The sequence below is a fragment of the Pelodiscus sinensis genome, chromosome 8 (assembly GCF_049634645.1).
Source record: "Pelodiscus sinensis isolate JC-2024 chromosome 8, ASM4963464v1, whole genome shotgun sequence".
NCBI classification, from domain to species: Eukaryota; Metazoa; Chordata; order Testudines; family Trionychidae; genus Pelodiscus; species Pelodiscus sinensis.
In genome coordinates, this window is record NC_134718.1 from 212,123 (window position 1) to 226,859 (window position 14,737).

General features: G+C 47.6%; 1 protein-coding gene across 6 annotated transcripts in view; it reads right to left on the reverse strand.

The window, feature by feature from the left end:
* Window positions 1-14,737, reverse strand: part of TCTN3 (tectonic family member 3) — an 85,435-nt gene that overhangs the window by 57,654 nt on the left and 13,044 nt on the right. The window lies entirely within an intron of this gene.

Consider the following 14,737-nt stretch of genomic DNA (forward strand, 5'->3'; position numbering starts at 1 on the left):
AGTCTCGAAGATACCTCTTGTAGTGGTAAGTGTGGTCTCGGCCTCTTGCATCGAGGGGGCCGTGAGGAGGCAGTCGTCGAGCTAAGGAAAGATGGTGATGCCGGCTCGACGAAGGTACGCAGCTACGACTGCCAGGGTCTTTGAAAACACTTTTGGGGCTGCAGATAGGCCAAAAGGGAGCACCGTGTATTGGTAATGATCGTTGCCCACAGTAAAGCGAAGAAATCTCCTGTGAGCTGGATGGACGGCAATATGGAAGTATGCGTCCTGTAGATCGAGGGACGCGAACCAATCCCCTTTGTGCAGTGCTGGGATGATGGAGCCCAAAGTAACCATTTTGAATTTGAAGGATAAACTGTGACCTGGATGTTAAAGTCTGGTCTTTGTAAAGAGGTACGTGCTTGAACACAGGTATACAAAAGGAGGGGGACAGGTGAAACTGGTTTGAACCTGTTGTAAGGCCTGCAAAAGGACTGTGAGGGGACAAATGATGATTGGAGGGAATTTGGTGCAAAGGGGCATGACCTGTATATGCATGCAATTGTAAGTGATCAGTAAAAGGGGGGTAATTACCATGTAAGAAAGTACAAAAGACCTTGCCTTTTGTTTGGGCAGTTGCAGAAACCTTTTTTTCTCCTGAGTATCCTGGAGGTTTTTGCCCTGGAATGCATTCCTGAATAAAGCTGGTTGCTTAAGAAGGGTGTCTGGAATTGATTTGGTAGGGGTTTTGGGCCCCTATCCGAACCGTCGGATTAAATTCTCCGTCATTTATGGTGTCAGAAGTGAGATGGATCGGGACACCAGGTGATTGTGACGAGACGGACCGGAGAGACTGAACAGAAAGGCACCATACAATTCGGTAAGAGATCTGTGTTAAAAAATCTCACTGTTCTGTTCCTCTCTCCTTGTCCTGAACGGCTGCTTTCACTGGCGGTAAGCGTCCACCCTACGTTAAGAACATCCTTCCCAAGCAACTGTAAGTCTTTCTCTTTTCTTTTTCTTTTTGTTTTTGTTTTTTGTTTTGAATAATTTTGTTTAAAAGAGGACTGTGGAAAGACACTGAAACAGAGTCAGCTCAGGCTTGAAGCTGAGAGGAAGGCAGGTTAGTGCCGGATTGGAACTGTCTTATTGGTAATAGGACTGGGATTATGGGGAATAAAGGATAGAAGATAGATCCAAAAACCCCATTGGGTAAAATGCTGCAGATTTATAGTCAGCCAGGGAAATTGCCAGCAGGTCTTATGCTCAGGAGGCTGGCAAAGCTCACACAAACACACACACACACACACACGTGGAATGAATATACTTATGTAGAATCAGAATTACAATTCCCAGTTCAAGGTACCTTTCAATTAGAGAAATTAAATTATTTAAAGGGTGTCGTAGAGTCCAGTCACCCCTCCCAGATGAATTATTGGCACCTCTGGGATGATCAGGCCTCTAAATTAAGAGATAAATCCATAATGGCTAGCCTAAAGGACTCAAATGAAAGAACAATTGGCAGAAATAAAGGAGAAATCTGACTCCTCTAAAGTTTGTCCACCTCCGTACGTTCCTACACCAAGCGCGCCCAGTGGAATCTACCCATCCATCTCGAAACCACCAGCTCCGCTGCCAGACCCACCTGAAGATCTATTGGACCTGTGGGTCCCCAATTTCCCGGCTCCCCTTCCCACCGACCTGCCCCAGCATCAGCAAATATTGCTTACCGATCATTCAGCTGCATCAGCCCAATTTGAATCCCCCGCACATACTCACACCTCTGCAGGGGCAGTGGGGAATGTCAACCTGGCCAATAAAACTTCGGATTGTGAGCATACTCAGAGTCCAGTGATTCTAAAGCGGTCAGAAGTCTCCTCAAAAATGCTGCAGCGGACATTGGCAAAAGACTTAAAGGACCTGGGGTTTGTTATAACTAAAATAGATCCCGAAAATAACTCAGTGACTATAAGTAATGAAGTAAATAAGGATGTGATTATTGAAGTTGGACCTAAAAGTTTTCCTGGACTGTTTAAAGAGAATATTAATCTTTTCCCACTAAGACAATTTCGTAATCCAGCAGGGGGTGCCCCAGCACTTATCCACGTCCCCTGGACACCTAACGACATCATGAATTTTAGACTTACTCTCCCAAAAATAAGAGAGGATCCTATGGGCTTGCAAAGGGAGTTGCGTCAGATTTTTGAAATTTATCAGCCTACCCACATAGACATTGACATGCTACTCTCAGGAATAATGGAACCCCATGAGAAGCAAGCTCTTTACACCCAAGCAAGGCGAGGCCCTGGGGATACTCCTGCCCACCTGGGTGAGCAATGGCCCCAAGATTTGCCAGGAATTCCTGCTACTGCTGCAGAACATACCGGTCTAGCAAATGACCGTACAGGTCTCCTAAATGAAATTACCGAAATGGTTCCAGTGCAAACTGATTGGTCTAAAGTATATAACTGCAAACAGAAGCCAGATGAAAGCCCTATTGATTTTCAGGCAAGGCTCTTTGCAGCCATGAGGAAGTATAGCACCTTTAACCCAAATGATGCCAATATGCACACTATGGTAGTAACTACCTTTGTGCAGAATTTAAGACCAGAAATTGAGGACAAGATTATTAATAATATGATTGGATGGAAAATGGAAACTACTGAGAAAATTTTGGAAGCTGCAACTCAGTTCTTTGAAAACTTGCAACTAGAAAAACAAAAGAAAAAGGAACTTAAAAATACCCTAATGGCACTACAAATACAAGATTTACAAGGCCACGGGCAACTAAAAGGTCAGAGGAAAGGCCCAAACAAACCCCGGCATGGCCCCCAACCTAATGATGTATGTAATTACTGTGGTGGGTTTGGCCATTGGAAAAATGAATGCCGTAAAAGACGACAAACTAGATTTAACCAGGGCCCCAACAGACAGTCCGGACCATCGTCACAAGGACAGAGGTGGCCCAATACTAACCCCTTTCCAGCAGGTGCACCCAACCGAGACTACCCTCCGGAGGACCGACAAAGGAGTAATCCGTTCTGACTATGCCCAGAGGTTACTGATAAAACATTGCAATGCTCTCTGTTACCTTCTGTCTCTCTTTCTGCTACACCTGATGCCTTAGTTTCATTTTCCGTTAATGGAAACGAACATGAATTTCTAATTGATACTGGTGCCTCTCTTTCCACAATAAGAGAGGATGAAGCTCCCAGTCTGGCCAGAACTGGAGAAATAGTAAATGCTGTGGGGGTGGGGGGAGTAACTATACCCCATGCAATGAGTGGACCGTGTTCCTTAACCATTGGGCCTTTGACAGAGGAACATGCCTTTCTGTTATCTCCCAGTACGCCTGTAAACTTGATGGGTAGAGATCTGCTGTGTAAATTGAATGCTACAATTTATTGTTCCCCTGAAGGGGTCTTTGTTGATATACCCCATAATCAGGCACCAAATTTCCTCATGATGTTAACAACAGACGGACAAGGTATAGACCCAGACTCCAAACTGGAGTGTGGAACTGGACCAGGTACCAACGTCTTTGTGGGCTTCTCACTCCAATGAAGTTGGGAAACTGTTAAAAGCAGAGCCTGTACGGATCAGGTATAAACACAGCCGGCCTTACCCTTGAGTGTCTCAGTACCCCTTGTCCCAGGAAGCGGAGGAGGGCATAGCGCCTGTAATCTCCTCCCTGTTGGAACAAGGAGTGCTCATAAGAACACAGTCTGTGTGTAATACCCCAATACTTCCGGTCAAAAAGGAGGGGAAATTTGATGATCAAGGGAGACAGATATATAGATTTGTGCAGGACCTAAGAGCTGTAAACCAGTTTGTTATCCCCAGATTTCCTGTGGTTCCTAATCCAGCAACGATATTGTCCTCTATCCGTGCAGGTGCTAAATGTTTCTCTGTCATAGATTTATGTCCATCCTTCTTCTCCATTCCCATTTATAAGGATTCACAGTTTTTGTTTGCTTTTTCCTATAAAGGAGAGCAGTTGACCTGGACCAGACTTCCTCAAGGGTATACTGAAAGTCCCACCCTTTTCTCACAACTGTTAAAAAGGGACCTTGATTCAATCTCTTTGCCAAAAGAGTCTACCCTTGTTCAGTATGTTGATGATTTATTGATAGCCTCACCTAATCATGAAGCATGTAAAACAGATACTGTTCATTAGCTGTGTGAATTAGCAAAGAGAGGTCACAAAGCCTCCAAGGCAAAGCTCCAGTTCTGTAAAGCAGAGGTTGAATATTTGGGTCACCTCATATCCCAAGAAGGGCAAAAGCTTACTGATAAACACATAACCTCTGTTCTTTCTCTCCCTCGCCCAGTAACTAAGAAACAGGTTCGGTCTCTCTTAGGTGCTGCTAGCTATTGCAGACAATGGATTCCTAATTTCTCTGGTCTTATAAAACCCCTTGTATCTCTGACATGTGACAAGGTGAAGGATCCCGTCCCGTGGACAGAGGAGGAAGAAAAATCCTTTCAAGAAGTGAAAGCTGCTTTGGTCTCTCCACCCTCTTTTGGGCTCCCTGATTATGATAAACCCTTTACTCTTTTTTGCCACGAACAGGATCAGGTCGCTTCGGGAGTATTATGCCAGCCAATTGGAAATCGCCTTCGTCCTGTAGCTTATTTTAGTGCTCAGATTGACCCAGTAGCAAAGAGTTTCCCCCCGTGTCTTAGAGCTGTGGCCGCAGCTGCTGTACTATTAGAAAAAAGTCAATGCCTGGTATTGGGTCACCACCTAACACTTGCTGTACCCCATGCAGTGCAAGCTTTGTTGAATAAGACTAAGACCCAGCATTTGTCAATGCAAAGACTGACTAACTATGAGAAAGCCCTTTTAGGAGCCCAGAATGTCTCTATAGTATGCTGTTCTACTTTAAATCCTGCCACCCTTTTTCCTAACCCTACTGATGGAGAGCCCCATGAGATGGAACCCCACGATTGTTTAGCATTGGTGGACCTCCCTTGTACCCCGCGATCTGATCTAAGGGACATTCCTTTGTCCAATCCTGATTTAGTGTATTACACTGATGGGTCATGTAAAAGGGATGATAGGGGAAACCTTATAAGCGGGTATGCTGTTGTTTCTGATCATGCAATAATTGAAGCTCATTCTCTTCCAGGGATAAAAAGTGCACAAGCTGCTGAACTAATTGCTCTCACTCGTGCCTGTATTTTAGCTATTGATCAATCTGTTAACATTTATACTGACTCAATGTATGCTTTTAATATCTGTCATTCTGTACGTCAGATTTGGAAACATCGAGGATTCTTAACATCCTCGGGAAGTGCTATTTCTAATGGATCACTTGTTAATGACCTCTTGCTTGCTATTAAATTACCTTTTGCTATTTCTATTATGCATTGCAGTGCTCATACTGATAAAACTGATACTGTATCAGTAGGAAACAGACGGGCAGATTTTGCAGCCAAGAATGCAGCTGCCTGTGGACCTCCAGCTCCATTTCAAATCCTGGTTGCTGTTTCTGTTCCCCTGACTCTAAATGATTTATCCCTGTTGCAATCTAGGGCACCTGAGAAGGAACAACACAATTGGTACAAAGCTGGGTGTTGTATTCAAGATAATAACATTTGGTTTTCACCAGATGGACGACCTGTGGCTCCTTCTACATTGGTGTCCCACTTGGCTACCATTACCCATGGAATAGGACATATGAACAAAAGGGAGGTAGCAGACCAGATTCTGAAGCATTGGTATGCGCCCGGGATTCACCAAGCTGCTGCTAAAATCACCAGCAATTGCACTACTTGCCAAAAGTTCTCTACCCAGGGTGGAGAAAAGACTACTCTAAGTACTTATGCTTGGGCCTATGGACCCTTCCAATATTTGCAGATTGATTTTATAGAGTTAACCCTTTCCTGTGGGTTCAAGTATTGTCTGGTTATTGTATGTGTGTTCAGTGGTTGGGTGGAAGCTTTCCCTTGACGCCGAGCGGACGCCACTACTGTGGTGAAGAAATTAGCTACTGAGGTGGCTCCCAGATTTGGAATTCCTTTAAAAATTGACTTGGATAAGGGAACCCATTTCACGGCCAAAATCCTGCAAGTTCAGGGCATGTTGAAAGGAAAAACCTCGATATCAAACGGAAGTTAAGCAAGATTATCTCTGATACTGGACTCAAGTGGCCACAGGCATTGCCCCTTCCCTCATGCATATCCGAAATACCCCGAATCGCAAACATGGTCTCACCCCTCATGAAATCCTATTTGGGAGGCCAATTTTACTTGGATTTGAGCCTCCTGGAAAAATTAATCCTTCCCACTTGTCTGAATGTTATGATGAACTACTTCAATACTGTATACATCTGTCTAAAATTACTTTTAGTCTCTCCTCTCAGGTTGCAGAAGCCTTACCTGTCCCAACTGATGTGCCCTGCCATGATGTGCAACCATGAAACTGGGTCCTGATAAAAGAATTCCGGAGGAAAGACTGCCTATCTCCAAGGTGGAATGGTCCCTTCCAAGTCCTGCTGACTACCAACACAGCTGTGAAGGTAGCCGAGCGAGATTCTTGGATACACGCAAGCCACGTGCGCCGCACCATTGACCCTCATAAGTTGTGTGAATTTGCCTCTCCCGACATATCGCCTCCTACTGAACCTGTCAGCCCAGAGCCAGAAGAGAACGACTTTCTACCGCTTTCTGAGAAAGAAATTGAATCACTTCTCCTGAACGAGGGATATACATCATCGGAAATCAAAGACCTGGACCTTGTTCACTACGCTCTCACTACAGGCCAGATTCTTTCTGGTCCTACTAGTCACGGTGACATTCCACAAAAATCTACACCCGACCTTGCCATTGACCCTACCGGCATTTTGTCAGAGGACGGTGGGTTTTCTGAAAGCTGTTTTCCTTCCTCTAGATTTACTTATAAACTCCGTCCGCGCAAGTGCTGAAAGGATTACAATCCCTGCACAATGGCTAAACTCTTGTTCCTCCTTTGTATAGGCCTTATTTGGCTCCAAGGGGGGAATGGTATTGGTACTAACACCTTTCTGCAGCTGGCAGAAGGTATGGCACGAGCTACAAACAAAACTAACTGTTGGGTGTGTGCCAGGGCACCACAAAGCGCACAAGTGGATACCCAATAGGTGCCCTTCCGTTAAACAAAACTGGACTAGTAAGTGATGCATTAGTGGAACAAAATGACCAAACTGTGTGGTTCAATCAGACTGGGTGCCTCCAATTATCATTCAGTGGTACAAGCCCCCTATGTAGGAATCTTACAGGTACCACCTTTGTCGGGAAATCAAGCTGCACACACATTATAACAAAGCTGAATGGGACACATGTATGGCATAATGGTTCCACTAGGTCTACCGCAAACCTTTGGTGCACCCTATTCAAACCAGAAATAACAACCATGTGGGGAGGGACCACTAGTACAGACCTTTGCAAGGAAGGTAACACCACCTTTGCAAACTGAGCCATAATGATATATCAGTCTGACTCATGGAACACGTATAATTATTGGTGGATATGCGGTAAATTTGCCTATAAAAGGCTTCCGCAGAATGCCTCAGGGTTTTGTTACCTCGGTCTCGTGCCACCAGCTATGAGGATTGTTGACACTTTGCCATCAGGGCATATCAGGAACAAGCGGGATGGGTCTTGGGAGAAAGCATGGAACTGGATAGAACAAACTGCCCTTGCAGTAGCTGAAACTACCATTCCATGGGTAGGGCAGGCAAAAACAAATCATGATTTAAAACAATGTCTCTGCTTATGGAGAAATTCATGAATACCACAGAGGGGGCATTAGGTTTGGTACAGGAAAATTTAAATGAATTGCGAATCTTTACCCAGCAAAACAGACTGGCTCTTGACTATCTACTAGCAGCTCAAGGAGGGGTATGTGGATTAATAGGCCCAGAGTGTTGTGTTAAAGTTTCTGATGTGAGTTCAAACCTAACCACAAGGATAAAGGAAATCCAAACATTATCTGTCCAGACAAAAACATTTAGAGAGCAGTTGCAAGACTGGAATCCTTTGAATTGGTTGGGAACAGAGTTAAGCGAACTCATGAAGAAAGTGGTGGGAGGAATATTGATGTTCCTTGTCTTAATATGCTCTATATACATAATGATATAGCTAGCCTTATGCTGGATTAAAAGGTGCTTACAAAAGATAGAAAATGTAGCAGAAAGCAAGGTACAACAGATGCTTCTGCTAAACGTACAGAACCCTCCCAAGAAAGACTACAAAGGCACTTGCACATTTGAGGATGAATGGGAAAGGATGCTTAAGATTAATTGTGATCCACAAGTGGATCAAAGGGGGGAATGAAGGATAAAACTTAACTGTTGTCAGTATGACCCCTGCTGTGACCTGGATGTTAAAGTCTGGTCTTTGTAAAGAGGTACGTGCTTGAACACAGGCATACAAAAGGAGGGGACAGGTGAAACTGGTTTGAACCTGTTGTAAGGCCTGCAAAAGGACTGTGAGGGGACAAATGATGATTGGAGGGAATTTGGTGCAAAGGGGCATGACCTGTATATGCATGCAATTGTAAGTGGTCAGTAAAAGGGGGGTAATTACCATGTAAGAAAGTACAAAAGACCTTGCCTTTTGTTTGGGCAGTTGCAGAAACCTTTTTTTCTCCTGAGTATCCTGGAGGTTTTTTCCCTGGAACGCATTCCTGAATAAAGCTGGTTGCTTAAGAAGGGTGTCTGGAATTGATTTGGTAGGGGTTTTGGGCCCCCATCCGAACCCTCGGATTAAATTCTCTGTCAAATTTCTGTCTTCGAAGGTGGTGGTTGAGGCCGCGAAGATCCAGGATCAGTCTCCAAATTTCTGTCTTCTTGGTGAGGAAGTACCGGGAATAGAAGCCTCTGTCTCGGAACTCGGAAGGAACTACTTCTACCGCACCTATGGTAAGTAGGTGCATGAGCTCCTGACGTAACAGAAATTCGTGAGAGGGGTCCCTGAAAAGGGACGGGGATGGGGGGCTGGAGGGAGGTAGAGTGGAGAAGGGAATGGTGAGTCCAGAGGTGACGATCTCCCTGACCCAACGGTCCGTGGTGATGGCGAACCAGTGGCGGCAATAAGGGCTCAGGCGGCAATGGAAGAGCTTGGTTACTTGTGATGGAGCCTCCAATAGGGGGATGGTACGCATACCCTCGACAAGAGCGTCAAACTTGCTGCCGAGGTTGTTGTCGATTCTGATGCTTATTAGGCTGCTGGCGGCGACGTTGGGGCACTGCCTTTGTTTATGTTGGTCATAGGGCCTGAAGCGTTGGGTGGAATAATAAGAAGAAGGCCTTTGTCTGTTATACGGCCATGCTCTCCTGCGCCTGAAAGGCGGAGTGTACATCCCGAGGGTTCTTAACGTAGTTCGGGAGTCTTTTCCGGAATTGAACACTTGATCCGTGTTCTGGGCAAACAAGGAGGCTCGATGAAATGGAAGGTCCTCCACCTTGGGCTGTAGATCTTTTGGCACAGAAGCAAGGTAGAGCCAAGAGGCATGTCGCATGACGACCAATGTCGCCGTAGTGCGGGAAGCCGAGTCGGCAATATCCAGAGATATCTGGAGTGTATTACGGGCTGCTGTATAACCCTCCTGCACAATGGATTTCAGTACATCCCTTTTGGAGTCTGGCAGATGTTGTATCAAAGGCACCAACTTCGAGTAATTATCGAAGTCGTGGTTAGCAAGTTGGGCGGAATAGTTGGCCATCCTCAGTGTGGCTGTTGCCGACGAATATACCTTCCTGCCGAGGAAGTCCAGATACTTAGCTTCCTTATCCGCAGCAGAGTTTCTCGATTGCGCGGACTTCGCCTTTTGTTGGGCTGCGTTGACGACGATGGAATTAGGGGCGGAGTGAGTAAAAAGAAATTCTGCGTCTTTGGCGTCAAGAAAGTATTTCCTGTCTGTGCGTTTATTTGTAGGGGGCACGGATGCCGGGGTTTGCCAGATGTCATTAGCTACTTTAAGGATAGTGGCATCGAAAGGGAGAGCTAGTTTCTATTTGTTGGGTTGTTGTAAGTTTCTGAAGAGGGCATGCTGCTTCTGTGGCGCCTCGGAGATACGTAGGTTTTGTGAATATGCTACCCATTTAAAAAGCTCATGGAATTGTTTGTAATCATCCACGAGAGAGGGTTCGTCATTGAACACCGCATCGTCCGGGGAAGAGGAAGAGACATCTGTTGGAGAAGCCGTGGGCTGTTGCTCTGCTACAGGTGACTGAGTGATATCGCCATGTGGGGCAGAAGCGGTTGACGCATCACCAGTAGGCGTTGGTGGGCGTTGAGCCGGCGGGATAGAGTCCTGAGTCATTGGTCATGGTGAATATAATTGCTGCCGCTCTGGAGACGAGGGTGAGCGTCTTGTGACTGAACGTGAACGATCATGATGGGGCGAGGTGTACATACGATAACGAGAGTCATGGTGAGAATATTGCAGAGAGTAAGAAGCGATGCTCCTGTGGCGATAGTAACGGGAGCGAGGAGGAGATCGCGGGGATCGTGAGCAGTGTGAATGGTGATATGGAGATCTCGAGTAGTATGTACAGTGGTAACGTGGCGGTGTAATATATCGCCTTGGAGATCTGTAGTAACGGTGTGTAGGAGAATAACCGTAATGGTGGTCCCACCGTCTTTGGCAAGGTGAGAGCGATGGCTCAGGGGAAAACGCCGCCCTGTCGGGACTGGGGGAAGGCGTACGGGGATGGTGAGTCTTCCTTTGCGCCTTAGTCGGTACCCCCGTGGATGGGGGAGCCCTGGGGATTGGACTACCCGGAATGGAGACGACGGAGGAAAAGTCAGAAACTTCCTCTGGGAGGCGTGGTGACCAAAGTGCGGAGGATGGGGATGGTGGTGCCGTATTGTCTCCCAAGCCGTGGGGTTGTGGTGCCGGTCCAGCTGCACACAATGGGTGGTCGGTGTGGGCAGGTGCAGGCGTGCCCTGTATGTGCGGCGTAGCCATATGTGACGTAGTGGGGGTACCTGGCTGGTTTCTATGCTGCTGGCTCTGGGGTAACCCCCACTGGCTGCCGTGGGGACCACGACCCAGCAAAACAGGATGAGTCACTATGCAAACGAGTATGGCCAGCCACCCCCCATGGAGAGGAACAAAGGAAGGTGGAATGCTGCCCTGGCTGAGGGGCAGGGCTGGAAGAGGGCGAGTTAGTTCGTGTCTGGGAGCATGGAGGAGACAGCCTAGGGAAGGGGCTGGAGTTTAGGGGCCCAGTCTCCCCCATCTCAAGGGGGCCTGAGGCATCCTAGCCCAGCTCTGTGACCAGCTTACATCTGTGCTGTATCCTGGAGAGGCAATAAACTTCCTCTATTCCACCGGCTGGTGCAGTCTGTTTGTGCCATTTCGGGGTGCAGGAGACGGGGGACCCCCAACACGCCATCACACCATATCCCCAGGTCTTGAATGGGGGCGGGTTGACCTGGGTGCCGAGTGCTTTCTCGGTGCCATCTCCAGTGTCTGCATTGATTGTGGCTTAGTCTTCGGTGCCTGCTTAGGCTTCGGTGCCGGGTCAGTCCGAGAGTCTTCATGAGGCAACGGTGCTGAGTGTCTCGGTGCCGAGGACTGCACCGTATCTGGCTGCAGTGCCGCTCGGAGACTCAGTGCCGCAGATGATGGTGCCAATTCCGGATGACCTGGCAGGACCGAGAGCACTGAAAGTGCAGGGCTCGGCACCGACGTACTACAGACTTTGGGTAACTTGTCCACTCCCTGTGTGGGAGAGTAGCCCGATGAGCCTCGTGTCTCTCCTACACTTAGGCTCTTGGACGGAGCAGAACTTTTTCCATCCCTGGACTTATGCGGGACTGAAGCTTCCCGTTCTTCTACTGACTGGGGCTGAAGCGCCTTATTGAAGAGTAGCATCTTCAGGCGCATTTCTCTGTCTCGTCTCGCCTCGCCCGCGCGGTCAACTTGGAACAGTGACCACATTTCAGGGGATGTGGCCCTCTCCCAGGCAGCGAATACAGCGGGAGTAGCCATCGGAGACCGGCATGGTGTCACCGCACGAAGCACATTTCTTAAAGCCGGGAGAGCCGGGCATGTTTAGTGTGGCAGTCTCCGGGGGAAGAAAAAACTTGAGGAGCTGGTTGAAGCAGCCCTCAGAGGTTATAACGGCAAGAGAAAAAAAGTGTTTTTTTTTAAACTATTAACTACTAACTAACTAACTAAGATAATAACTGACTAACACTATGTAGGAAGCGGCTAACTGGGAAAGAACAAATGACTAAACGATACAATTTCTTCTCAGGAGAGGAGCGTGTTCCAAGTCCGTCTGCGGCCGTGGACGGTTAGGAGGAACTGGTGCATCGGACCGCGCGATGCAGAAAAGGCGCGAACGCCGAGGGACGCTCTGCGCATGCGCGGTCCTCCGGAGGGGGCTGCTGCTGGCGAAAACTTTCCGGTTTGCGGCGCTGGGACAAGCCCGACACCTGTAGTGGAGCACCCACGGGGACATCACTCGAAGAAGAAAGTGCTCTTTCGACACATCCCTTATTCCTCATAGAAGGTATATCTACACTATAGTGTTAATTTGCAGGACTCGACAACTAATGTAATCTACTCGCCCATGGCAAGTAGATTACAACCCGGAAGAGTCGGCGCAGAGCGATACGCATGCGCAGAACCGCGTGAAACCACAAAGCTGGCAAGCAGGGCTCGACGCCACTTGGCGAGCTCTGTTAATTTGAGTTATCTTAATTCGAAATAATTAATTTAAATTAAGCTAATTCAAATTAACGATTCTACACACAAAATGCAGTTCGAATTAGCATTTTGCTAATTCGAAATACTGCGTCTACACTGAATAGACACTGATTCGGATTTAAGGCTGGCCAGATCAGGTCAGGGGTAGGGCATCAGGTCAGGAGTGTCTTTGTGTGGCTGTTGCCTGAGGCTTGTGCTTAAAGAGAGAGAGACACACACACACACACACACACACACGGCAACCGGTTTTCAGGTGTCCCTGCTTGCTTGCCTGCCTCGCTGAGGGACAGCAAAGCATGCGTGTCTCGGAGTGCTCTGGTTGCCCTCACTTGGGACACCACAGCACTCTGCAACATGGAGCCAGAGCTGCCCCGGGCACTCTGGTGCTTCTCGTGAACATGTTGCTGTGAGCCTGGCTGCACTTTCTGCAGGCTGCCATCCGGGAGGTCCATTGTGGGGTTGTCAGTATCCAGAAGGCCCTGCAGGAGAGCTTCCACCCTGAGGAGCACTCAGAGCCTCCCTGGTCTGCCCCACTAGAGGCTTGTGCCTCATTACTTCCTCACGTACTTCCACTTACCCCTCCCCCCAACCTTGCTTCCTGATGTCAAATAAAATACATGTATTTTCATGAATACAAACTCTCTTTATTTAACAAAACTGGCAGAGGAGTGAAGGGGATGAAACTCTGGTGAGACTGGGGAAAGGAGGTAGGAGAGAGGAGGAGAGAGGGTGGGAGAGGGGAGGGGGAAACCTGGGAGGAGGGAGCTGGAAGGGGAAATCAAGGGGAATAAGGGGGACGGGAAGCTCAGGGGCGGGGGGCCTCGCCGGATCGCCTTGATTTTCATGTGAACCTGCTCCTGGGATCACATGTGGCCTTTGGTGGCCAGGCTGGCAGCTATCCTGCCATAGACAGCTGCACTCCTCCATCTAGTACGGAGATCATCAACGTTGGGGGCATTCCTCTTCCCCCAAACCTGAGTAACATCCACCCTGATCTCTGCCCTGGACCAGGAAGGTGCATGCCTTCTTCAAGCCCTGGCAGGCTCCTGGGATCTGGCAGACTGCTCCTGGGGAGCGGTGGCTTGCTGGCTCATATTTTGGGGCCACTGGGTCAGGGGCAGTGACTGCTGGCTCTGGGCCAGCAGGCTTAGAGCTGGCACAGGCACTGTGGCCATACTCTACCCCTTTAAGGGCTCCGGGGAGGGCGGAAGAGAGAGAGGAGTGTTCTTGGTTGAGGCTGGAGTGGCTACCAGGGCACCCTGGGAGGGCTGGAGGCCCCCTATTTCGAAATAAGTGTCTACACAGCACGTATTTAGAATTAGTTAATTCAAGTTTGGCGTTACTCTTCGTAGAATGAGGTTTACCAAATTCGAATTAAGCACCCCAGTATTTCGAATTAAAGTCGAAATAGCGGTTTGCCTGTGTAAACACTATCAAAGTTCATTCGAAATAATAGCTGTTATTTCGAATTAACTTTGATGTGTAGACATACCCAGAGTGAGGTTTACAGGGATAGCAAAAGAGCACCTCTGTTTTTTTGAAAAAATTTCAAAAGCAGACACGTTCCTTGGATGCAGCAAAAAAACAATGCAGTCTAGCCATAGAGATTCATAAAATCATGTATGGAATGGAGAAGGTAAATAGAGAAATGTTACTTACCTCTTCACACAGCACAAGATCCACAGCACAAGAACCACACAGTAAACAATGAAAGTAACAGATACCAAGTTCAAAACAAAGACAAGGAAATACTTCACACAACATACACACTACCTGTGGAACTTGTTGCCATCAGAAGTTGAGAAGGCCAAAAGCATAACTGTTTAAAAAGGATTCACTAAATTAATGAAGCCTAGACCATCAATGGCTATTAGCCAAATGGTCAAGGATGCAATCCAACATTCAAGAACCTGGGACTGAACAAAAAACAGGTCACTCCAAACTGTCCAGTTCTGATAACCTGGTACCAGCGACTGTAGCGTACCAGATGAAGCAGTATTCTGGCTCAGTACGGCCATTCTTATATCTTCCATGACACCACCATGGATC